Source organism: Bidens hawaiensis, unplaced genomic scaffold, assembly GCF_021521415.1.
Source record: "Bidens hawaiensis isolate Kalapana, Puna unplaced genomic scaffold, B.hawaiensis_p1.1 tig00000670_1, whole genome shotgun sequence".
NCBI lineage: Eukaryota > Viridiplantae > Streptophyta > Magnoliopsida > Asterales > Asteraceae > Bidens > Bidens hawaiensis.
The window spans coordinates 4,740,750-4,766,093 of record NW_027491040.1 but is presented as its reverse complement, the minus strand read 5'-3'; positions in this window follow the sequence as shown (position 1 = coordinate 4,766,093).

The window sequence follows — 25,344 nt, the reverse complement described above, 5'->3', positions numbered from 1 at the left end:
TTTAATGTGTGAGTTATGACTTGATTGTGATTATGAAAAAATATACGGAACCGACAAGTGGCATCAGAGCCTGTTTGTTGCTGATTTGGGTAAAGAATTTGTTGTTGATTGAAGATCTGCTGAAGAACAATGACGTAAGCAAGACACTGTTTCATTGAAGAGTGACATCAGCTGCTCTGTTCTTCATTTCCGTCAAGATATGCATATTACTGGTGTTTTCTTTTACCTATTTTAGTTAAAGTTTACATCTTTATTACTTAATCTTGCCCTAATCGGACCAGAAACAACTGATCTAATAATTTTCAAACTTTTTTTTCACTGATTAACAGATTTTGGCTTTCAAAATATGTGGTTACGAAGAACAAGAGGTGTCTACTAATAAGATTCCTAGACTTAATGGACAGGAAAATTTCACAAAAAAATAAGGTCTTATTTAACGCAGCCGTTTGCTATAATTATGTGGATATGTGGAATTCAATCAAGAATGTTCCACAAGACACTACTGAAGGTGCAAATAAAACTGCAGTTGTACGTGATAGAATGAGGAAGGTGGATGACAGGGCCTTAGCTATGATCAAGCAAGGAATGACTTGGGAGATTTTGACCAAGGTTGCACATCATACAACTGCCAAAGCAATGTACGATGCAATACTTGAAATGTTTGAGGGTAATACTGAACTGAAGAACATCAAGAAACAAAGGCTGAAACAACAGCTGGAAAGATTCAAGTATAAGGAGGGAGAAAGATTGAAGTCAATTCTAGAAAGATATCTAGCAATTGTGAATGAGTTGAGGACAACTGATTATGTGATGAATGATCTTGATTTGAACACCAATTTTCTCAATTCAATGCCTAAGGAATGGTACACTGCCTGCAAATTCATCCTTCAAAAGCCCAATTTTAATGGTTTAAAGGTGGATGATGTAGTGTGCTTCCTTTAGGCTGTTGAAATTGAGATGATTGAAAATGAAATGATAAAAGAAGAGAATCCATGTTTTCAAGTCACCAATGCTCTCATTGCACCTATGGGAAACATGTCAACCAATAACCAACAACAGATTCCCATCATAGAGGAACCAAATGAACATGGTGTTGATACACATAAATCTTTTATTGTTGGTAGTTCAAGAACCCCACAAAACCAATCAAGTTCAATGTCCAACTCTTGGAAGACAGTGATTCAGCCTCAATGGCAAGTGGACATTCACCTTTTGTTGGTGGAAATGGAAATCATGGATCTGACTGTTGGGTTTTATACAAGATTATCAAAGTTCAAGTTAACCATTTTAACATGAAAACGCAACGGAAGCTAAGATTTTAAAACAAGTTATGAACATACCATTATGTTAAAACTAAAACCCAAAGAGCTAGGATCAAAATTACAAGAACAATATGCTCACAAAATGTAAATTGTACCTTCTTCTACCTTTAGAAGAACAAGTGGATTGTTGAAGAGGATGGTGGATGAATGACAAGCCTCCAAAGAAGAAGACCTCAAGAGTGTGATACCCCAAGCTATTTGTGGCAACACCAAGTTGTTTGCTAGGAATTATGAACACCAAAACAAGCTCACAAAACCCTCTTTTTTCTGCTGCTGCTGCCGTGAGTTTATTAGAGAGGAAGAGAGAGTTTTTTGAAGCTTGAATACACTTGAAAAGATTCAAAAACAAGACACAAATGCATGTGTTGTGAATGGAGGTTTATCAAGTGGTCAACTTAAGAAGACAAGGCTTTTGATTGGACCAAAAACCTCCACCCACATGGGGTGGACGGTTATTATTATTATTATTATTATTTTTATTTTTTTTTTTTGTTTTGTTTTAACCATTAAAACATCTCCATTCATTTTATAAAACTCATTTTTATAAAATGTACATACATTTATATAATTATTTAACCAATTAAATAATTAATTTATATAAACAAATTATCTAGATAATTTATTTAAATCCTCAAGTGTGTTTGTTTAGAAAACCAATTTTCTAAATACTTAGTGTTCGGTATTCGTTTAAATGATCAAATCATTAAAAGAATACATTTGGTGTTGTCTAGCTTGTTATTGGGTATGACCCGACTTGGATCAAACACAGTTAGCCACATTAATATAAGTATGTGTCTCGGGCATACGTAATTCCAACAATCTCCCACTTGCACGAGATACATAGAAAATTAATGCAAGTGGTGAATACCGCCTAACAACAGTTCACCACCCCTAATGTGTTTGACGAAGTGCCATTCAATAACATCATCCCTTCAAGTCCCTTACTTGATATGGTTTAGGTGAATCTATCATTATATCCCTTTGTTACTAGATGTCATGTTGGATCTAAGAGACATAGGCGATCATTCTCTTTACAATTCAACTTTATCAGGCCTTAGACATCTAAACTCTCAACACATAAGAGGAACAAATTCCATCTTGACTGTATACGCCTCTCACTATCACTTTATACTCCACCTGAGCTCATCCTTATGTACCATCTTTTACGAATAGCGAAGGGCAGAGTCAAAGTGTAATACTTGGTGAAAATCAAGACCCAGTATACATCTCAGGTCTAAGGATAATATGAAATTCTCCTTTACTCAAAATTACTAATGATCAGGTCCATTGACTCCATGTAGTAATATTGAGAGCGGGTCAGTCCAATATTCGTATCCCACAAATATCTATGAACCTTGGCAGCAAACCTATGCTCCATATTCATTCCTTATGAATATCCACCAATCCTAGTTCATAATAGTCTTGCTTCATATTTGTTCCCACAAATGTGATCGACTACGGACTTTTAGAATAAGATAACTTATTCATGGATTAAACATGCAAAATTAGAATTTAACTCAAGATTCCATAATCATATAAAAGAGTTAAATTACAAAAGTCTTTTAAACGTAAATACAAAATAGATCAAATCCAATTACTAGAATATCGAAGTCCTAAGCCACTCGCATGACGCTCATGTTTCGGTCTTTCTAGGAGCTTCGTGAATGGATCCGCAAGATTTTGATCAGTTCCAACTTTGCGAATACATATCTTTCCTTTTTCAACTTCATCCCTTATGTAGTTGAATCTCCGCTCTATGTGCCTTGTCTTTTGGTGCGAACGAGGTTCCTTGATTTGTGCAATCGCACCCTCGTTGTCACAAATGATTTCTAGGGGGTCTTGAATGGTAGAGACCACCCCCAGATCAGTAATGAATTTCTTCAACCATGCAGCTTCCTGAGCTGCCAATGAAGCGGCGATGTATTCTGATTCTGTAGTGGACAATGCTTCCACTTCCTGTTTTGAGCTCTTCCAAGAGACAGCTCCTCCATTAAGAGTGAACACATACCCAGATTGTGATCGAGAATCATCTCGATCAGTTTGGAAGCTCGCATCCGTGTAACCTTTTATAGCGAGTTCCTCCTCACCAGATCCATATATCAGAAACATATCCTTAGTTCTCCTAAGGTATTTCAATATGTTCTTAACAGCCATCCAATGACTGTTTCCTGGATTCTGTTGGTATCTGCTTGTCATGCTCAAAGCGCATGACACATCCGGTCTAGTACATATCATCGCATACATGATGGATCCTATAGCAGAAGCAAATGGGATTTGTTTCATCATCTCTTGCTCACCCTTTGAGCTTGGACACTGAGCTGAACTCAATATGGTCCCTCTTTGAATAGGTACAAAACCTTTCTTGGAGTTTTCCATCTTGAACCTTTTCAAGATCTTATCAATGTATGTACTTTGGTTCAAACCTATCAAGCGCCTTGACCTATCCCTATAGATCTTTATTCCCAAAATATAGGCAGCTTCACCAAGATCCTTGATGGAAAATCTACTTCCAAGCCAAGCCTTAACGCTTTCCATGGTTGGAATGTCATTTCCAAATAGTAGAATGTCATCGACATACAATACTAAGAAGGTAATTATACTCCCACTAGCTTTCTTATACACACAAGCCTCATCAGCGTTTTTGATGAACCCAAAACTTTTGATTTCTTCATCAAAACGATGATTCCAAGTTCTAGATGCTTGTTTCAATCCATAGATTGATTTCTTTAACTTGCATACTTTATTAGGATGTTTTGGATCGACAAAACCTTCAGGTTGAACCATATAGACATCTTCCTCAAGATATCCATTTAAGAAAGCGGTCTTGACATCCATTTGCCAAATTTCATAATCATAATGTGCAGCTATGGCAAATAATATCCTAATAGACTTTAGCATTGCCACAGGCGAAAAAGTTTCATCATAATCAACCCCTTGAGTTTGAGTGAAACCCTTAGCTACAAGTCTTGCTTTATAAGTATCCAAGTTTCCATGCATATCAGTTTTTCTTTTGAAAACCCACTTACTTCCAACAGCTTTGGAGTTGAGTGGTGGTTCAACCAATTCCCAAACTTGGTTGTCATACATGGATTGCATCTCAACGTTCATGGCTTCAAGCCATTTGTCACAATCATTCTTGGACATTGCATCACGGTATGTGGTTGGTTCATCCGAATCTACCACGTAGCAACCTTCTACAAAAAATCCATATCTTTCAGGTGGATTGCTAACTCTACCAGATCTGCGAACGTTTTGTGTGTTTTGATCAACCACTTGATCACTTTCAACAACCTCTTGTTGAGTGCTAGTATCAACCAATTGTGTATCATCTTGTGATTCTTGATCCTCATCAAATTTCACTGTTCTACTATTAGTTCCTTCCTCAAGGAACTTAGTTTCCAAGAACTTACCCTTTCGAGCAATAATAACATTTTGCTCACTAGGGTCGTAAAAGTAATATCCTATATCATCTTTAGGATAACCTATAAAGATACATTTAGTGGATCGGACTTCTAATTTGTTTGGGGTGTATTGCTTTACATAAGCTTCACAACCCCAAACTTTTAAGAATGATAGCGATGGAGCCTTTCCATGCCATATTTCAAAAGGTGTCTTCTCCACTTTCTTGGTTGGAGCCATATTCAATATGCGAACAGCGGAAAGTAAAGCATAGCCCCAAAATGATAGAGGTAAAGTGCTTCTAGCCATCATCGATCGAACCATATCTAATAGGGTACGATTTCTCCTTTCAGACACACCATTATGTTGTGGTGTTCCAGGTGGAGTAAGTTGTGAAATAATTCCACAACTCTTAAGATGATCTTGAAAAACACCACTTAGGTATTCACCTCCTCTATCACTACGAAGTACTTTGATTGTGGTCTTGAGTTGTCTTTCTACTTCAGTTTTGAAGTCTTTGAACATTTCAAAAGCTTCATCTTTGTGTTTCATTAAGTACACATAACCATATCGACTATAATCGTCAATAAAGGTAATGAAGTATCTTTCACCATTCCTAGTCATTGGTCTAAAAGGACCACATACATCCGAATGTATGATACCCAATAATTCTTTTGACCTTTCAAAAGTTTTATTAAAGGGTTGCTTTGTCATTTTGCCTTGTAAACAAGATTCACATACATCAAATGAATCATACTCATTTGTTTCTAGAATACCATTCTTGCGAAGAGTTTGCATGCGATTCTTGCTTATATGTCCAAGGCGACAATGCCAAAGATAGGAATCACCCAAGTCCTTCTTGAGTTTCTTGGTGTTGACATTGTACATTGAACTACTATGTGACGCACCAATTTGATCTATTTCATATATACCATTTATGGGTATAGCTTTAAAATAAAATATGCCATTCATCAAAACATGAATATCATAATCAATAATCTTAAGATCAAAGCCACATTGTTTTAAAAGAGACACGGAAATAATGTTTCTCCTTAACTTAGGAGCATACAAAACATTCTTCAAAATTACTTCCAAACCACTTGGAAGCTTTAACAAGTAGTCTCCTTGGGCTTGGACTTCAACTCTTGCTCCATTGCCCATAAAGAGACTAATGTCCCCTTTGTTGAGTTGTTTACTTCTTTTGAACCCCTGCAACAAATTGCAAATGTGAGTTCCACATCCGGTATCAAGTACCCATGTATTTGAAGAAATAACATTTAGTTCAATATGTATAGTAAAGATAATACCTGAGGTATGCCCCGCATCCCTCTTATCTTTTAACGCATTGAGATAGGTCGGACAATTCCTTTTCCAATGACCTATCTCTCCACACTCAAAGCATGGATCTTGCGCCGCAACCTTTTGCTTCTTTTCCTTCGGTTTGATGGGCGTGATGGCTTTCCTCTTTCCCTTTCCTTGGACGTGGCCCTTGCCCTTAGCAACACTTGCTTTGGGGTTGGAGTTATGTCCCCTTTTTCCTTCATTGATTGTTAGAACGGGTAAAACCTTTTTACCCATTCCCGCTTCGGCCGTTCTTAGCATTGCGTGAAGCTCACCAATGCTTTTGTCCCACCCATTCATGTTATAATTCATGACAAAGGTTTCAAACCTTTTGGTCAAAGAGTTGAGGATCAAATCCGTAGCCAACTCATTAGACACGGGACAATTCAACCTACGAAGCTTTTCGATGTAGCTTTTCATCTTTAGGACATACGATGAGACGCTTTGGGTTTCCTCCATACGACATGCATGAAACGCTCGAACCGTTTCGAAACGTTCCGCTCTAGCTTGTTGAAGGAACATTTCCTTCAATTGAGTTATCATGTCGTATGCCCCATGATGCTCGAAATCCTTTTGGATTTCGGGAATCATAGTCCCCAACATGAGGCAAGAGGCTTGCACCGAATCTTTGGTGTACTTGACCCAATCGTTATAAGCCTCCTCATCTTCCACGTTAGGCTCATCGGGAATGGGATCGTCTAAGACATATGATATCTCTTCTTGTTTGAGAACTATTCTCAAGTTGCGATACCAATCCATAAAGTTATTATGGTTTAGACGATCCTTTTCAAGGATGGTTCTTAAGGATAGGTTACGGGTGTTATGGGTAGAGGTGTTTGCATTGTTAGTGGCCATCTACAAAATTTAACAAAGTTCTATTTAGTATTATAATCAATTTAATTATTAATACCCTTTTATTTCATATTTTAAAATAATAATTAAATTCTAGAATCCAACGATAAATCAAATTTCGGTTAGGTGACCTTTATCCCGTTATTTGATTTAACAAGGTAGTCAACCTTGACAATTGCAACCCTTTGCAACTTCTAGAGGTATGGGACCATTCGAAATCCTTATTTCGTGTTGGCATGTTTATCCCATCAACACCATTGGATCCCATGCTTAGGTGACCTTTATCACATGGTTTCCAATTCAAGTCGTCCTACTTGTATAAACATGTAAGATTAACATACAAGTGGTTAGGTGACCTTTATCCCACAAATATGTTAATATTACCCTAAGTATATTAGTTTGCTCAAAATGGTTAGGTGACCTTTATCCTATTTAAAGTTCCCTAATACGTTAAGTGTCATACAAAAGGATGGTGTTAGACTTGTTTCTTTGGTAATTATGAAAAAGGGATTTTAAATTTTCAAATATTCTAGTTGAAAAACATTATGCCATATCCTAACATGCATTTAGAAATATGGCGATTTTGAAAACCAATTTTCAAGGTTCTAGTTATAATAAAACCAATTTTATTATAGGTGAGTGATCGCTTAGTTTTAATAAACCCATTTAATTAAACTAATTGACGCGATATTGCCAAAATATATTAGAACCCGTTTTATGCTTGTTGTCGTTCCTATGTGACGGTTTGGATATCCTAATATCTATCAACCACACATTACATTAAGTAAAACAAACAACCAAGCATACACATGCAAAATATAGTCATAACCGAAAACCGCTAAATTTGACCATACTTGTTAGCCGAAACAAGTATAGGTCATAAGTCACACCTAAGGGACAAAACATGACACAAGGATGGAATGTTGACTCCCACTTGATCTTGCATCCAAATGCTTCAAGTATCCTTTCCAAGTTGTTGTGTTCTTGTTGGGCTTGTTAATGGGCTCCAAACTTCCAAAAGTCTTCTTGGGCCCAAGAGTGAAATTTATGGGCCTAATGGGCTTGAATCCCATGATGGGCCGGTGAGGCCCAACAAGCCCAAAATTTCGGCCCAACCCATTTCATCAAATCTTGCATCTTCTAATTTTTACAAAATGTATCCTAATACATATTTTTCTAAAAAAAAAAGGAAAATGCAACTAATCTACTTATTACATACCAACTTATGAATAAATAAATTACACAAGCCTTAGATTATGAATTATTACAACCATATTGAATAATAAACATAATCAACATACACAAAACAACAATCAACACATCCAAGGTCTAGGTTTCGGTTATGACACATCCAAACATACCAAATGTTCTAAGCATGCAACCTAAGCAACCAATGCCTAAATTTCATCAAAAAAGCGGCCCCCCCCCCCAAGAGGCTACGGCCACCATCCCCAAAAAAATACAATTTTGATATTTCAACTTCCAAATGTTAAATGGTTTCCTAAGATCTTTCCATGCATGTCAAGATCTTACAAAACCATGAGGGGTAAAATCCACCAAATTTTCGGACCCCTTTTTCACCCATGAAAAAAAAACCGAAATTTAGGAACATGTAAGGAGCATAAGTCCTTGTAACCGGCTCTTGATGCCATTGTTGGGTTTTATACAAGATTATCAAAGTTCAAGTTAACCATTTTAACATGAAAACGCAACGGAAGCTAAGATTTTAAAACAAGTTATGAACATACCATTATGTTAAAACTAAAACCCAAAGAGCTAGGATCAAAATTACAAGAACAATATGCTCACAAAATGTAAATTGTACCTTCTTCTACCTTTAGAAGAACAAGTGGATTGTTGAAGAGGATGGTGGATGAATGACAAGCCTCCAAAGAAGAAGACCTCAAGAGTGTGATACCCCAAGCTATTTGTGGCAACACCAAGTTGTTTGCTAGGAATTATGAACACCAAAACAAGCTCACAAAACCCTCTTTTTTCTGCTGCTGCTGCCGTGAGTTTATTAGAGAGGAAGAGAGAGTTTTTTGAAGCTTGAATACACTTGAAAAGATTCAAAAACAAGACACAAATGCATGTGTTGTGAATGGAGGTTTATCAAGTGGTCAACTTAAGAAGACAAGGCTTTTGATTGGACCAAAAACCTCCACCCACATGGGGTGGACGGTTATTATTATTATTATTATTTTTTTTTTTTTTTTTTTTGTTTTGTTTTAACCATTAAAACATCTCCATTCATTTTATAAAACTCATTTTTATAAAATGTACATACATTTATATAATTATTTAACCAATTAAATAATTAATGTATATAAACAAATTATCTAGATAATTTATTTAAATCCTCAAGTGTGTTTGTTTAGAAAACCAATTTTCTAAATACTTAGTGTTCGGTATTCGTTTAAATGATCAAATCATTAAAAGAATACATTTGGTGTTGTCTAGCTTGTTATTGGGTATGACCCGACTTGGATCAAACACAGTTAGCCACATTAATATAAGTATGTGTCTCGGGCATACGTAATTCCAACACTGACTACCATGGATTACTCTCAATGTTAACTGAGTCGTATAATGCTTTTGTAGCAAAGAACATGGTTCATACAAAAATTATTCAAGATTATTTAGAGCAGATAGATGCTGATGACTTGGAGGACATGGATTTGAAATGGCAAGTTGCCATGTTGGCTCTTAGAATCAAGAGGCTATACAACAGGACTGGTTGATCACTTCTATCAGAGCCAAATGAAAGAATTGGTTTTGAAAAGTCAAAGACAATCTGTTATAACTGCCAATAGCATGGTCATTTTGCCAGAGAGTGAAACATGCCAAGAAATTTTCAGATGAATCAGGGTCAGAATCAGCCAAGAAATCAGCAATATCAGCAACAATACCAACTGAATCAGTTAAGAAATAACCATTACAACAACAACAATCCCAACAACTTCAACAACTATAATCCCAACTTCAACAACTTTCAACAGCCCAATCAACGATTTGTGCCTCAGAATCAAGGTTTTCAAAGAAATAACACTCAAAACCTTCAAACTTCTCCATCCAACTCAAACAGAACCAATCAAAGTCAACCAAGAAACCAAGGGAATGTAGCTTTGACTGCACAACAAGAGGGTGATTTTGACTAGAGCAACCATGAAGAAGAAATGTCAAGAGCAAATGTTTCTTTGATGGCTATTGCTGAGATAGAGGATGGAACATCATCTCAGGTACACTCTACTCCTACAGTTGATTTACATGAAACAATAAATGAATAAACTATCAAAAGTAGGCAAGTTTGAGGGTGAGTATTTTAGGAAACAAAGTATCATCAATGGGTATGAGGCAAGTGAACTGATTAATGAAGAAAAGATAAAGAGTTTTGAAGATGATTGTATGATCAGTTATAGAGCTCAAACCAGATACATCACTGAGATAGATGGACTGATGAAGAGGATTGTTGAAGAAAAGGTGCCGAACACAAAGCTGCAAGTTGAGAATGAATTTCTTAAGAAACTTGGTCTCCAAAGGAAACATTTGTGGAATTTTGAATCAAGTGAAAGAGGAAGACAAATACAAAGCAGTTCCACCACCATTCAACAACAATTTCGTTCCCAAAGTTGACAAAGAGAAGAGAGATGCTTATCTACAACAATTTAGAGTAGTGCTTGAAAATAAAGAAGAATTTATTGATCTGTACAAGAATGTTGAGGTTAATGAAGAAGGAGAGTTTGTAGTTAAGGAAGAGGTGAAAGAAGAAAAATCAATTAGAGTGCAAGTCTCTGAAGATGATTTTGACTTTGATGATTTGAATGCAGATGACTTAAGTGACTTGAGTGATTAGAACACTGTGGAAGAAATCAAAGTCTAATAAGGTCAAGAAGATTAAAGTCTACCCAGTGAAAGTTAAAAGTCTACCTGGAAACTGTTCCCGAACACACTTCAAGGTTACCAAGTCTACCAAGGAAGGCAGAGCATAAAGTCTACTTGGAGAAGATTACTTCTACAAAGCCTACCAGGAAGACTTGTTTTACACTTAGCATAGTTTTGAATATGTAATTGGAATATGTACTTTATATTTATGGTTTCTAGATGGAATGACATCTTTCTTGAGGTGTCAGGCCTATAAAAGGAATATTTTAGGGCACGCCTCATGGACAACGGATATGTATAGACATTAGAGAGAATATTTGTTGTGACGGTTGTCTAAGAATAGTACGGACATAACTTTTAATAAGAAACCCTAAAATCGATTATCGTTTGTATGATTTATATTATATGAATGGAAATCTTTTGAGTGATTCTTGTGTGTTAGTTACCTGTTATTAATCATTTAGCAACTACCCTATTTGTTATTGATTTCGCCTTAACAAAAGATTTTCTTTCCTAAAATAGCAACTTTCATTAACTCGCTTGTCGACACATTTAATGTGTGAGTTATGACTTGATTTTGATTATAAGTGAATATACGGGACAAACATTTTCATAAAAAGAAAAGTTTTGTTGGTCAGACCACCGAATGAAGAAGTTGTTAATCCACCTGATAACCAAGGTGCTGAGTCTTTAACTGATATTGTTAATCATGTTGATGAACAATCTGTTGAGTCTTTAAATGGAGTTGTTAATCAGGTTGATGAAGTTGTTTCATTAAGTTCATGTTCGTCTGATGATTCGTTGTCTTATTATGAATATGATGATTTAGAGGACGTTTTAGAATGAAAAACTTAAACAAACCAAGACAAAGAAGGCTTGGGTTTCCTTGTTCACTAACTATTTGTTTTTGTAGGGGCTTTCAAGATCCAATGACTCATGTTGGATAATGGATAGTAGAGCCTCTCGACACATGACTAGAACTCTCCATCTGCTAAAGAATGTTCAATCTATTAGAGGAGGGTATGTGGGATTTGCAGGAAATCAAGAAGGACACATTGTTGGTGAAGGGATGTTATCGAATGGAAATGTAATGTTAGAAAATATGAATTACATCATGGAGCTTGAGAATAATTTGCTAAGCATATTTCAAATTTGTGACAAAGACTTTTCAACACATTTTACAAATCAAGAGTGTTTGATTCTTAAGCCTGGGTATAAGATTCCAGAAGAGTGGATCTTGATGAAAGCACCAAGAGAAATGATCCTTATGTGCTTAACATGAATGTTGCTTCATTGACTTAAAGCACCATTCAGTGTTTTGTCACCAAGCTTCTGAAAAAGAATCTATGTTATGGAATCGTCGCATGGGTCACATCAATGTTCGGAAAATGACCTATCTTGTTCATAATCAATTGGTTGAAGGAGTGAATGTTAAAGGTTTTAATTTGAGTTCTGAGTGTTTGAGTTGCAAATAAGGTAAGCAAAAGAAGAAGTCACACCCAACAAAATCTGTCAATTCATTCAAATTACCGTTTGAGAGGGTACATATGGACTTATTTAGGCTTGTGAATGTTAAAAGTATCATCGGGGAACTTTATTTCTTGGTGGTCACTTATGATTACTCACACTTTTCATGGGTAATGTTTCTTGAATCGAAGGATAAAACGTTTGACAATTTGTTAATTTTGTTCAAAAAGCATGAAATGTTATATAGCTTGTCAATCCGAAGGATTCGAAGCGACAATGGCACCGAGTTTAGAAACGACCGTATGCTTCAATACTGTAATGAGCGGGGTATTCTTCATGAGTTTAGTGCTCCTTATACACCACAACAAAATGGTGTTTCTGGACGAAGGAATCGTACTCTGTTTGAAACAGCTAGGGTGATGTTGGCGGATTCGAAATTACCTGTGAGTTTTTGGTCTGAAACTATTGCCTCAGTTTGTTACACTCTTAACCGTGTCCTGACAGTAAAGAATTACGGCAAAACCTGTTTTGAGCTACTTAATAGACGTAAGCCTAATTTGAAGTGGCTTGAGCCGTACAGATCTCAATGCACTATTCTGGATCCTGATGGAAAATTTGGGGCAAAGTCTGCGTAAGGTTTCTTCATGGGTTATGCTATTCCTTTAAGAAGAGTATTTTTACCTAGCATCAACTGTATTGGGCAAGTACAACATGTGGACTGTCAAAGGTATGCTACTCCAACTCAAAGAAAAGGTGATTCATGGATGTTTGACAATGACAGCTTGTGGAGTTGTTTCTCATTTCCTGAAGAAGAAATCACTGATGAAATGGCCACACTGTTATTTTAACAATATTCTGGTGAAGTTTTTCATGAAGATAATGTTAAACCAGAAGTTCCAGTCATTAATGAAAATCCAATTCTTGATGTTGATGACCATGTTGATGATACTCAGGCTACACCTTCTTTTGATGAGGATGATGAAGATCATACTGATGTGATTCTGTCTCTGATTCAACCAACATCTGTGAATTCTGACCTTGTTTCTACTAAGTCTGTTCTTTATGATGAAAATGTCATGAATCTTCCTAATGATGTGATAGTTCCTGATGAAGTTATGTCTTGAACATTATCATATCACCCGGATGAGAATATAGTTGGAGATCTTAATTCTGGTGTTCGTACTCGAAGTCAGATTGACCAATGTCTGAGTTGTTACTATTCTCAAGTTACTCCTATTGAGAACCGGTTCTCAATTAAATGTTTCATTTCACAAATTGTGTTGGGTTTTAACAAGATTATCAAAGTCCATATAACGCATTATACGTTAAAACGCAGCGGATAATGAAATTTTAAATCTTGTTAGTTTGATAAAAATAAAACCAATTTTATATAGATTAACCCAATGCCCGGATCCATATGCAAAATCCATGCTATCAAAACAACCATAGGGTGTTGCATGAATCATACCTTCAAGTAAGAAAGATAAAGAGAATGGAAGATATGAACGGCTAGCTTCCCATGGAGGAAACCTCAAGCTTGTAAACCCAACGAGCTCCAACAAACACCTTGGTTGCTAGGGTCCTAACACTTGCAAGAACAAACCCTTTGTTCTTATTCTTCTTCTTTGTTCACGGCTCAAATGAGGAGAGAAAGAGATAAGAGATGTGTGTGAGAGAGAAGGTGTAAATATTATTCACCCAAGAATAATGATCTTCTAATGGTATCTCTTGCATGTCTTGAAAGAAATAAAAGGAGGAGAGAGAAGTGGGAGGAATTTTCCCACCCAAATTTCAAATTCACATTTAATTACTTACAATTATTTACTCATAATATTTATGTTATAAAACATATCATAAGTAACATGCAATATGTTATTTAACCAATTTAAATAACATCTCTCAAAATATAAATTATCCATAAAATTTATTTAACACACAAATGCAAATATTTAGAAAACCATTTTCAAATATTATAAGTGTTGATAATCATTACTTAGATCACATCTAATAATAATTATCGTGGTGTTTGTCTAGCTTGTTATTGGGTATGACCCGACTTGGATCAATACGTACTAGACACATCAACTCTAATATGTGTCTTGGGCAGATCGATTCCAACAATCTCCCACTTGCACAATATACATAGAAGATTAATGCAAATAGCAAATACCGCCTAACAACGGTTTACTATCCCTAATACGCATGATGAAGTTCCATTCAATAACATCATCCCCTTCAATTCCCATACTTGAAAATGATTCAGGTGAAACTATCACTTATCCTTTTTTCACAAATGTCATGTTAAATACAGAGACACAGAGTGATCATTCTCTTTTGATTTAACGTATCAGGCCTTAGACATTTACTCTGAACGAATAAGAGGGAAAAATCCCCTATTGACTACATACGTCTCTCACTATCACCTTGTACTATACTTGAGCTTAGCCTTATGTACTGACATGTTTTAGAGCAGCGAAGACTAAGTCAAAGTATAATAGTCGATGAATATCATGACCCAATAGGTATCTCAGGTCGGAGGATACTATGATGTTCGCCTTTACTCAAATTTACTTATGATCACAAATCCCAAGGATTCCATGTATTAAAATTGAGGACGGGTCAATCCAATATTTATCCCATAAATATCGATGAACCTTGGCAGCAAACCCTTTGCTATATTCATACCTCATGAATATCGACCTATCCAAGTTCATAATAGTCTTACTTTCATATTTGTTCCCACAAGTATGAACGACTACGGACATTTAGAATAATCTAATTATTCACGGATTTAAACATGCTAAAATGAAACATAATTCTAAAGTCATAATCATAAACCATAATCATATGAATGAGCCAAAATAACAATTATTCCGATATCAAAATACAAAATAGATCAAATCCAATCACTAGAGTATCGAAGCCCTAAGGCACAAGTATGACCCTCATGCTTTGGCCTTTCAAGGAGCTTCGTGAGTGGATCCACAATGTTTTGATCAGTGTGAACTTTGCGAATACATATCTTTCCCTTTTCAACTTCACCCCTTATGTAGTTGAATCTCCGCTCAATGTGCCTAGTCTTTTGATGTGCACGTGGTTCCTTGATTTAATCAATCGCACCCTCGTTGTCAAAAAAGATTTCTAGAGGGTCCTGAATGGTACAGACTACCCCTAGATCGGCAATGAACTTTCTAATCCACGCAACTTCTTGAGCTGCCAAGGAGGCGGTGATGTATTCTGATTCTGTGGTGGACAAGGCTACCACGTCTTGTTTTGCGCTCTTCCAAGAGACAACACCACCATATAGAACGAAGACATATCCCGATTGTGATCGAGAATCATCTCGATCATTTTGGAAACTTGCATCACTGTAACCCTTTACAACGAGTTCCTCCTCAACAGAGCCATATATTAGAAACATATCCTTAGTCCTCCTAAGGTATTTCAATATGCTCTTAACCGCCATCCAATGGCTAGTTCCCGGATTTTGGTTGGTATCTACTTGTCATGCTCAAAGTGCATGACACATCCGGTCTGGTGCAAATCATGGCATACATAATGGATCCTATAGCAGATGCATATGGGATTCCATTCATTTTTTCTTGCCCATCCTTTGAGCTTGGACATTGAGAAGTACTCAACATCGTTCCTCTTTGAATAGGTACCAAACCTTTCTTAGAGTTTTCCATCTTGAACCTTTTCAAGATCTTGTCAATGTATGCACTTTGATTCAAACCTATCAACCGCCTGGACTTATCCCTATAGATCTTTATTGCTAGAATATAGGCGGCTTCACCAAGATCCTTGATGGAAAAACAACTTCCAAGCCAGGCTTTTACACCCTCCAAGGTTGGAATGTCATTTCCAAACAGCAGTATGTCATCGACATATAATACCAGAAAGGTAATGATGCTCCCACTGGCTTTCTTATACACACAAGCTTCATCAACGTTTTTGATGAATCCAAATTTTTAAAGTTCATCATCAAAACGGTGATTCCAACTCCTAGATGCTTGTTTCAATCCATAGATTGATTTCTTCAACTTGCATACTTTATTAGGATGTTGTGGATGGACAAAAACTTCAGGCTGAACCATATAGACATCTTCTTCAAGGTGTCCATTTAGAAAAGCAGTTTTGACATCCATTTGCCATATCTCATAGTTATAATATGCGGCTGTGGCAAACAATATCATTATAGACTTTAACCTCGCCACGGGCGAGAAAGTTTCATCATAATCAACCCCTTGAGTTTGAGTGAAACCCTTTGCTACAAGTCTAGCTTTATAAGTATCCAAGTTTCCATGCATATCAGTTTTCTTCTTGAAAACCCACTTAATTCCCACCAGTTTGGAATTAAGTGGTGGAGCTACCAGGTCCCATACTTGGTTGTCATGCATCGATTGCATCTCAACGTTCATGGCTTCCAGCCATTTATCACAATCAGATTGTGACATTGCATCTCGGTATGTGGTTGGATTGTAGAAGTAATATCCCATTGAATCTTCGGGATATCCTACAAAGATACACTTAGGGGAACGACTTTCAGGTTTATCAGGGGTGTAGATCTTAACAGAAGCCTCACATCTCCATACCTTTAAATATGATAATGATGGAACCTTTCCATGCCATATTTCAAAAGGTGTCCTTTCCACTTTCTTGGTTGGTGCCATATTTAAAATTCAGGTAGCAGAGATCAGTGCAAAACCTCAAAATGATAGAGGTAATGTGCTTCTAGCCATCATGGATCGAACCATATCCAATAGACTTTGATTTCTCCTTTCAGACACACCATTATGTTGTGGTGTTCCGGGTGGAGTAAGTTTTGAGACAATCCCACAACTCCTTAGATAATCTAGAAACGCATCATTGAAGTATTCTCCTCCTCTATCGGATCGAAGTACTTTGATTGTTTTGTTGAGTTGATTTTGTACTTCATTTTGGAAGACTTTGAACATTTTAAAGGCTTAATTTTTGTGTCTTAACAAGAACACATACCCATAGCGACTATAATCGTCGGTTAAGGTAATGAAGTATCTTTCACCATTCCTTGTCATTGTCCTAAAAGGACCACATACATCCGAATGTATGATACCTAATAAGTCTTTCGCCCTTTCATTAGTTCCACTAAAGGTCTCCTTTGTCATATTTCCCAATAAACAAGATTCACATTCATCAAATGAATCATCACTTGATTTCAAACGACCATTCTTTGAAGTGTATGAATGCGATCCTTGTTTATGTGACCAAGGAGACAATGCCAAAGAAAAGTTTTACTCAAATCCAATTTGAGTCTTTGGGTGCTTGCTTGTACAACGAGTTATCAATGGATATATTATCATGAACCAATTCATAAATGCCATTAAACGGCATTGCATTAAAATAAAATACATCATTCATGAAAACATAAAACCCATTGTCTACAAACTTGAAATCATAATCACATTGTCTTAGAAGAGAAACGGAGATAATGTTCCTAGTCAAACTAGGAGCATACTTAATGTTTTTCAAAATAACTTCCAAACCATTTGGAAGCTTCAAAACGTAATCTCCTCGGGCTTAAACGTCAACCTTTGCTCCATTGCCCATGAAGAGGCTTATATCTCCTTTCTTGAAGTCATTTCTTCTTTTGAACCCCAGCAATGAATTGCATATATGAGTTCCACATCCGGTATCCAATACCCATGTGTTAGAAAAAATAATATTAAGATCAATATGGATCAGGAAAGTTGTACCTAAGGTTTTCCCCGCATCCTTCTTAGCTTTCAACTCCTTGAGATAGGTTGGACAATTTCTCATCCAATGGCCTATCTTCCCAAAACCAAAGCCCAGATCCTCAGCGCTAAACTTTAGCTTCTTAGGTTTGGGTTCCGCCTTTGTCTTTCCCTTGAACCTCTTCTTGACTTGCCCTTTACCAACGACAACCTTTGCCTTCGGTTCCGGGTGATGCCTCTTCTTCATGCCACCCTCATAGATCGTGAGAACGGGTAAAACCTTTTTACCCATGCCGGCTTCGGCTGTCTTAAGCATTGCGTGAAGCTCACCAATGCCTTTGTCCCATCCGTTCATGTTGTATTTAATGACGTATGTCTCAAACCTTTTAGTTAGGCCGTTCAGGATCGAATCCGTGGCTAACTCTTTTGAGACGGGACAGTTAAGCCGTTCAAGCCGATCAGTGTGGCTTTTCATCTTAAGCACATAAGATGATACGGATTGGGTTTCTTCCATATGACATGCATTAAGTGCTCGAACCGTTTCGAAGCGCTCCACCCGAGCTTGAGTAAGGAACATTTCCTTAAGTTGGGTGATCATGACATTTGCCCCATGATTCTCGAAATCCTTTTGGATCTCTGGAATCATTGTTCCCAACATGAGGCAAGAAACTTGCACCGAATCTTTGGTGTATTTCAGCCAATCCGCATAGGCATCCAAGTTATTGACGTCGGGTTCATTGGGAATAGGATCGTATAATATATAGGACTTTTTCTCTTGCTTGTGAACAATTCTCAAGTTACGATACTAGTCCATAAAGTTTTTAAAGTTAGACGATCCTTAACCAGAATGGATCTTAGTGATAGATTATGCACATGAGGGATAATAGCGTTCTGTGGATTGTTTGCAGCCATCTATAAAAGAATTTAACAAAGTTCAATTTAGTATTTTCGATATCAATAAATTTTAATCTTTAATACCCTTTAATGTCTCCAAGACAATTATTGATTAAAATCTAGAATCCAACGTTTCATTCAAATAGTAGTTAGGTGACCTTTATCCTACTATTCAAATTAACAAGGTAGTCAACGTTTGACAATTGCAACCTTTTACAACTTCTAGTTTTATGGGATCGGTTATGCATCATATGTTTAGTTGGCATGTTTAATCCCATCAACACCTTTAACGCCATGTGCCCGTAACCCTATTCACATGGTTTCCAAATCAAGTCGTCCTACTTATACACACGTGTGAGTTTACACATACAAGTGGTTAAGTGACCCTCAATCTACAAATATTGTAAAATCACCTTAAGATCACAAGTTTTCTTAAATGTGGTTAGGTGACCCTATTCCACGATTCAAGTCTACAAGTGACTTAAGTGGCGTATAAAAGGATGGTGTTCAACTTGTTTTAAATGGGATTTTAGTTTTCAAAATTCTAGATTGGAAAACTATTTAATGTACCTTCCATTTGCATGCATTCAAATGTATGGTACCTTTGAAAACCAATTTTAAAATTCCTTTAAATAAAACCCATTTTATTATGAAATCATTAATAGCTAATAAAACAAATTTTATAACTTAATAATTTCAAAGCAATCACTTTTATGCTAGTTGTCGATTTTAATTGTTAACATCCAAACATGATAAAATAATAAACATAAATCAACAACACAAGCATAAAGTACAAACACAAGTCCATAACCATAACCACCTAGAATGACAACACTTGTTGACCGAAAGAAGTGTGCCAAAAGGTCTCTCCTAAGGGACAAGAATGACACAAGGCATGTGTCGGTGAACTCCCACCTAATCCCGCATCCATATGCTTCAAGTGTCCACCTTAGGTTGTGACTCTTCCACATTATTTGGGCTTCCATTTGGGCTCCAACCTCAGCTCCTAGCTTCCATGGGCCTCCAAGTTTGGGCTTGGCCATTGGGCTAAAATCCCATCTTGGACTATGAAATCCATTAAGGCCCAAAACCAAAACCGTAACTTTGTTGCTTCTTCTTTTACAAAATATATCCTAATACATTTTTCTCTAGTAAAAGAAACACAACTAAACTACCTATTATTACAAACCAAAATGAAATGAATAAATAGATTACAAACCCAAATAAATGAATATTACAACCATATTGAATAAACCGAGTAAATCACAACACAAACACACATTCAAAGGTCTTGGCTAGGTTATGAACATCCAAATGCACATTCAAATATGCAAGGTCTTAGAAGACCAAAAATGGTTCCCCTCTTACCCATAAAAACTTTCGGCCAAGAGAAACAAAACCGAAAGTTTTGGGTTTTGTCCAAACAAAATAATTAATCATCCACATGACTTAATTCATCAAGATTATCACATGCATGTAAAGTATAATCTTGAGGAACCAAGGGGTAACCAAAAACCAAAAAAATTTCATCCATATGGTGAACCACACCATAAAACCCGAAAATTTTTTGATCTATGAAGCATGTATATAAGCTGCTCTTGATGCCATTGTTGGGTTTTAACAAGATTATTAAAGTCCATATAACCCATTATATGTTAAAACACAGCGGATAATAATGTTTTAAATCTTGTTAGTTTGATAAATATAAAACCAATTTTATATAGATTAACCCAATGCCCGGATCCATATACAAAATACATGCTATCAAAACAACCATAGGGTGTTGCATGAATCATACCTTCAAGTCCGAAAGATAAAGAGGATGAAACATATTAACGGCTAGTTTCCAATGGAGGAAACCTCAAGCTTGTATACCCAACGAGCCCCAACAAACACCTTGGTTTCTAGGGTCCTAACATTTTCAAGAACAAACCCTTTGTTCTTATTCTTCTTCTTTGTTCACGGCTCAAATGAGGAGAGAAAGAGAGAAGAGATGTGTGTGAGAGAGAAGGTGAAAATATTATTCACCCAAGAACAATGATCTTCCAATGGTATCTCATGCATGTCTTGAAAGAAATAAAAGGAGGAGAGAGAAGAGGGAGGAATTTTCCCACCCAAATTTCAAATCCACTTTTAATTACCTACAATTATTTACTCATAATATTTATGTTATAAAACATATCATAAGTAACATTCAATATGTTATTTAACCAATTTAAATAACATCTCTCAAAATATAAATTATCCATATAATTTATTTAACACACAAATGCAAATATTTAGAAAACCATTTTCAAATATTATAAGTCTTGATAATCATTACTTAGATCACATCTAATAATAAATATCATGGTGTTTGTCTAGCTTGTTATTGGGTATGACCCGACTTGGATCAATACGTACTAGCCACATCAACTCTAATATGTGTCTTGGGCAGATCGATTCAAACAAATTGAACCGAAGATAAATAAACAAGCTTTGACTGAAGAAAGTTGGGTCAATTCAATGCAAGAAGAATTATTGCAATTTGAAAAACTTGGGTTATGGAAGCTTGTTGATCTACCAGATAACAAACGATGCATTAATACAAAGTGGGTTTTCAAGTGCAAAAGGGACGAAATTTGTATAATTGTCAGAAATAAGGCTTGATTAGTGGTTCTTGGTTATAATCAAAGGGAACGAATTCATTTTAACGAAGTCCATGCTCCCGTTGCTAGAGTTAAGGCAATTAGAATTTTCTTAGGCGTTGAATCGTGGAAGTGATTCAAGGTCTACCAGTTTGATGTTAAGTCGGCTTTCTTGAACGGTAAATTGGGTGAAGAAGTCTTTGTAGGACAACCACCGGGGTTTGTCAATCTGTATCACAAAGACAAAGTATGCCTGCTTGACAAAGCTCTTTATGGTCTACATCAAGCCCTGAGAGCTTGGTATGACACATAGTCTAAAAATTTTTTAGATAATAGTTTTGTTCATGGCACCGTTGATTGAACACTCTTCACAAAGGAGATGGATGGTCATTTGCTGAAAGTCCAGGTCTATGTGGACGATATCATTTTTGGGTCAACAAATGATGCACTGTGCAAACACTTCAAGGAGGTTATGAAGTCGAAATTCTAAATGAGCGCTATGGGAGAGTTGAAGTTTTTCTTAGGATTGCAAGTCGAACAAGAGTCTGATGGGATCTTTATTCACATGACAAAATATGTCAATGATATCCTTGAAAATTTAACATGGCTGACTCATCACCGAGTGGAACTCCTATCCCGATTAGTCATGGAATTTCTCGTGATCCCACCGGGGAGAAGGTTGATGAAACACTCTACCGATCTATGATTGGTTTCCTCAACCAAGTCCAAGGGTCTCTCAACTATAGTTGGTGAAGCGGATACTTCGGTAACTTAAGGGGAATCCATGGGTCGGTCTCTGGTGTCCTCGAGACGATGTATTTGAGCTGTGAGCATTTTCTGATTCTGACCATGGTAGCTGCAAGATGAATGCCAAATCTACCACCGTCGGCTGTCAATTATTTGGCAGCAGGTTGGTGACATGGTAGTGTAAGAAGCAGATGACTGTGTTGCTATCCACCTGTGAATCCGAATATGTAGCTGCTTCTAGTTGTTGTTTCCAGGTTTTGTGGATACAACAATAAATGTGCGACTACGGTTTGAATTTTCTTACAACTCCTATTTTTGTAGATAATATTGCTTCCATTTCCATAACTAAAAACCCGGTAAGTCACTCAAAAACAAAATATATTGACATACGGTATCACTTCATCCGTGATTGTTACAAGAAAAAGTTGATTACCGTAGACAAAATTCATGCTAAAGAACAAAAGGCTGATCCTTTTACTAAAGCTTTCGATTAATTTTTTTTTTTTTTTGTATTTGTTGGGGCTTAATGGTATAAATTCTATGCGAGGTAGGAAAGCGAATGATACCGAAGTTATGGATACCGACCTTTGAGTAACCATTCACCAGGTCAAATTTTCTTTAAATGGTTTTTGATTTTAGGGGGGGGGGGAGGAGGGAATGGGTTTGGAAAAATACAAAAATATTATGATTTCAGTATGAATAGTTAAAAACCTGTAACGATTCCGGCAAAATCAGGTATACCCTAACCGGTATATACTATTTATGTGTTAGTTAATAATGAATATGTGAATTATGATGCGTTTATACAAGTATGTATGATTCATAGTACAAATTATACTCGATTATACAGTTAATCGCATTGGAAATACGATTAACCGATTAACGGTTATTGAAGCCCGAACGATCGGGGATTGCATTATAGACGAAATATATATTATTTAGTGATGTTTGCGAAGTATTAAAGCTTCGGGATAAGTGAATTAAAGCACAGAAAAAGAATTTCGATTTAATGGTACGTCGGTACGTTAAACGAAACCTTTAATACCAAACCGAGCAAGAGACGATCGATCAAGCCGAAAAAGATGCACAATTATTAATACTATGATATTTTAAGTCAATAAATATCATGGTTTAAGTTTTAAATCGGTTTTATATAAATTTCATTTTTAAGCCGAAAAACGACCGTTTTAGCCTCTTTTTAAGCCGAATTAAACGTTTAACCGAAAAACGAACTGAACCAGATTATCCAAAACATTATCCAGATTACGAGAATCTGAACTTGTGGCCACAAATGAAGATGTGGGTCCCCCCCACCCATCCCAATGGTCCGATCGGACCACTTTGCTTCATTTCATTTCATTTTTCTTTTTTTTACAACACATATTCAACAATCCTTTCATCCTCTCAAAAATTCCATCCAAAAACCAACAATTCTAGCATGAAAAACCGAGGTAAAATTGTGTTATGTACGGGTTTATGTTCGTTTCTTGAGTTTTCTTTCAAGAAAATGAGGTTTCCAAGTGATGTATACGGGTTATACAAGGGATCTTGGTCCAAGAAAGGAGTTAAACGAACCAAAAACGAATTTTTACGGTTAACTCGTTGTTTTTATATCATAACCGAAACCATGAAAGAAATGGCTTGATTGTGGGTGTAACTTGCTTGGTGTGGTGTTATTGTGCTTGTAGGTGTTGTATCTAGTTGCTAGCAAGGGCTAGAAAAAGAGATTCTTGCGTTTTGAAGCTAGAAACTCAAGGTAGTTCGGTTTTGTGTGATGTTTGTATATTTGGACAGATTGTGTTTCGTGTTGAGTTAGGTCATGAAATTTTACAGGGATGATCTACACATGAAAATATGAGTTCTGTGAATTTTTGGTAATTTTTGGATAAAGGATGAATATTTGGTGAATTTAATGCTCGGTTTTGGCCAAAAATGGTGAAAAATAGTTAAATATCATGAACAATTCTGGAAAATTGCAGATAAGCTTTTTATAACATGTATAAGTCACACACAAAATTTGAGGTCATTTGGAGAAGTCTAAGTAGGCTTTTCGGTTAAACAAGTTCTATGGTTTTCTAGCTTGGTTTTAGTGAAAATGGCATTTAAAAAGGGATTTTGGTTCTGGAAATATTACAGGGGACTATGGAGATGGTAGGGGTCATCCAGGAAAAATTTGGGATTTTTCTAAGATCGTTTGGTATTTACGACATATTTAGTGTTTAAATGGTGTTTAAAAATAGATAAATAAATGTTAAATATAAAAATTAATTCTGGAAATATTTTTATAAAATTCCCCACTGTCAAAAAGTGATTTGTGCAAAACTTCAAGATCCGAGACTAAACGGATAATTATTTGTGCTAAAACAAACTTTTAAAGCTTAAAACGCGTAAACCGGTAAAGTTCGCATAAGCGAGCTGACTGGTGTATAAAAACCCTAAAAATGAACTATTTTCATATAATTGAGTTAAACAAGTAAAAATGAATCATCCAAAAATAATTCGGATGATTTGAGTGTTTTTAACCTATTTAACAGTTTCCGGTACGATAATGACGGAAACGGGTCCCGCGGCCAATCGGGACATCTAAACCGAGCCCTAATTTCACAACTTAGTTAAATTATCAATTAACAACTATTTTCGGGTCGTGTGTGACCAAACTCATTTTTGAAACATAAAAATGGATAACCGTGTTGGGCACGCAAAACGGGAAAAATGACTAATAGTAAATCTGACTAGTGAACTCTAAACGATATCACAATCTGAGTCCGGTGAAGTGTTTCTGGGTTAACATTGCCCCCAGAACGGGTACAGTACTGGGTTAACTGTGTCCCCAGATGTACCGGTTAACACGGTTAAAGTTATGTTAATAGTGATTGTATAGTAATGAACTTAGGGATCGTATTACAGATTTGGACTAGTAGCTGGAGTGTTGTATTACTAATTTGCCTACGATAAGGTGAGTTTCACGAGCCCCTTTTTCTGAATTGTTTTCAAAATATTTTCCCGGGGCGGAAGCATGTTGCTAATAAAATGTTTAAGTACATACTGAACGCATGGAATTGCGTGTATTTATAAATATTTGATTGTACGGGAATCGTA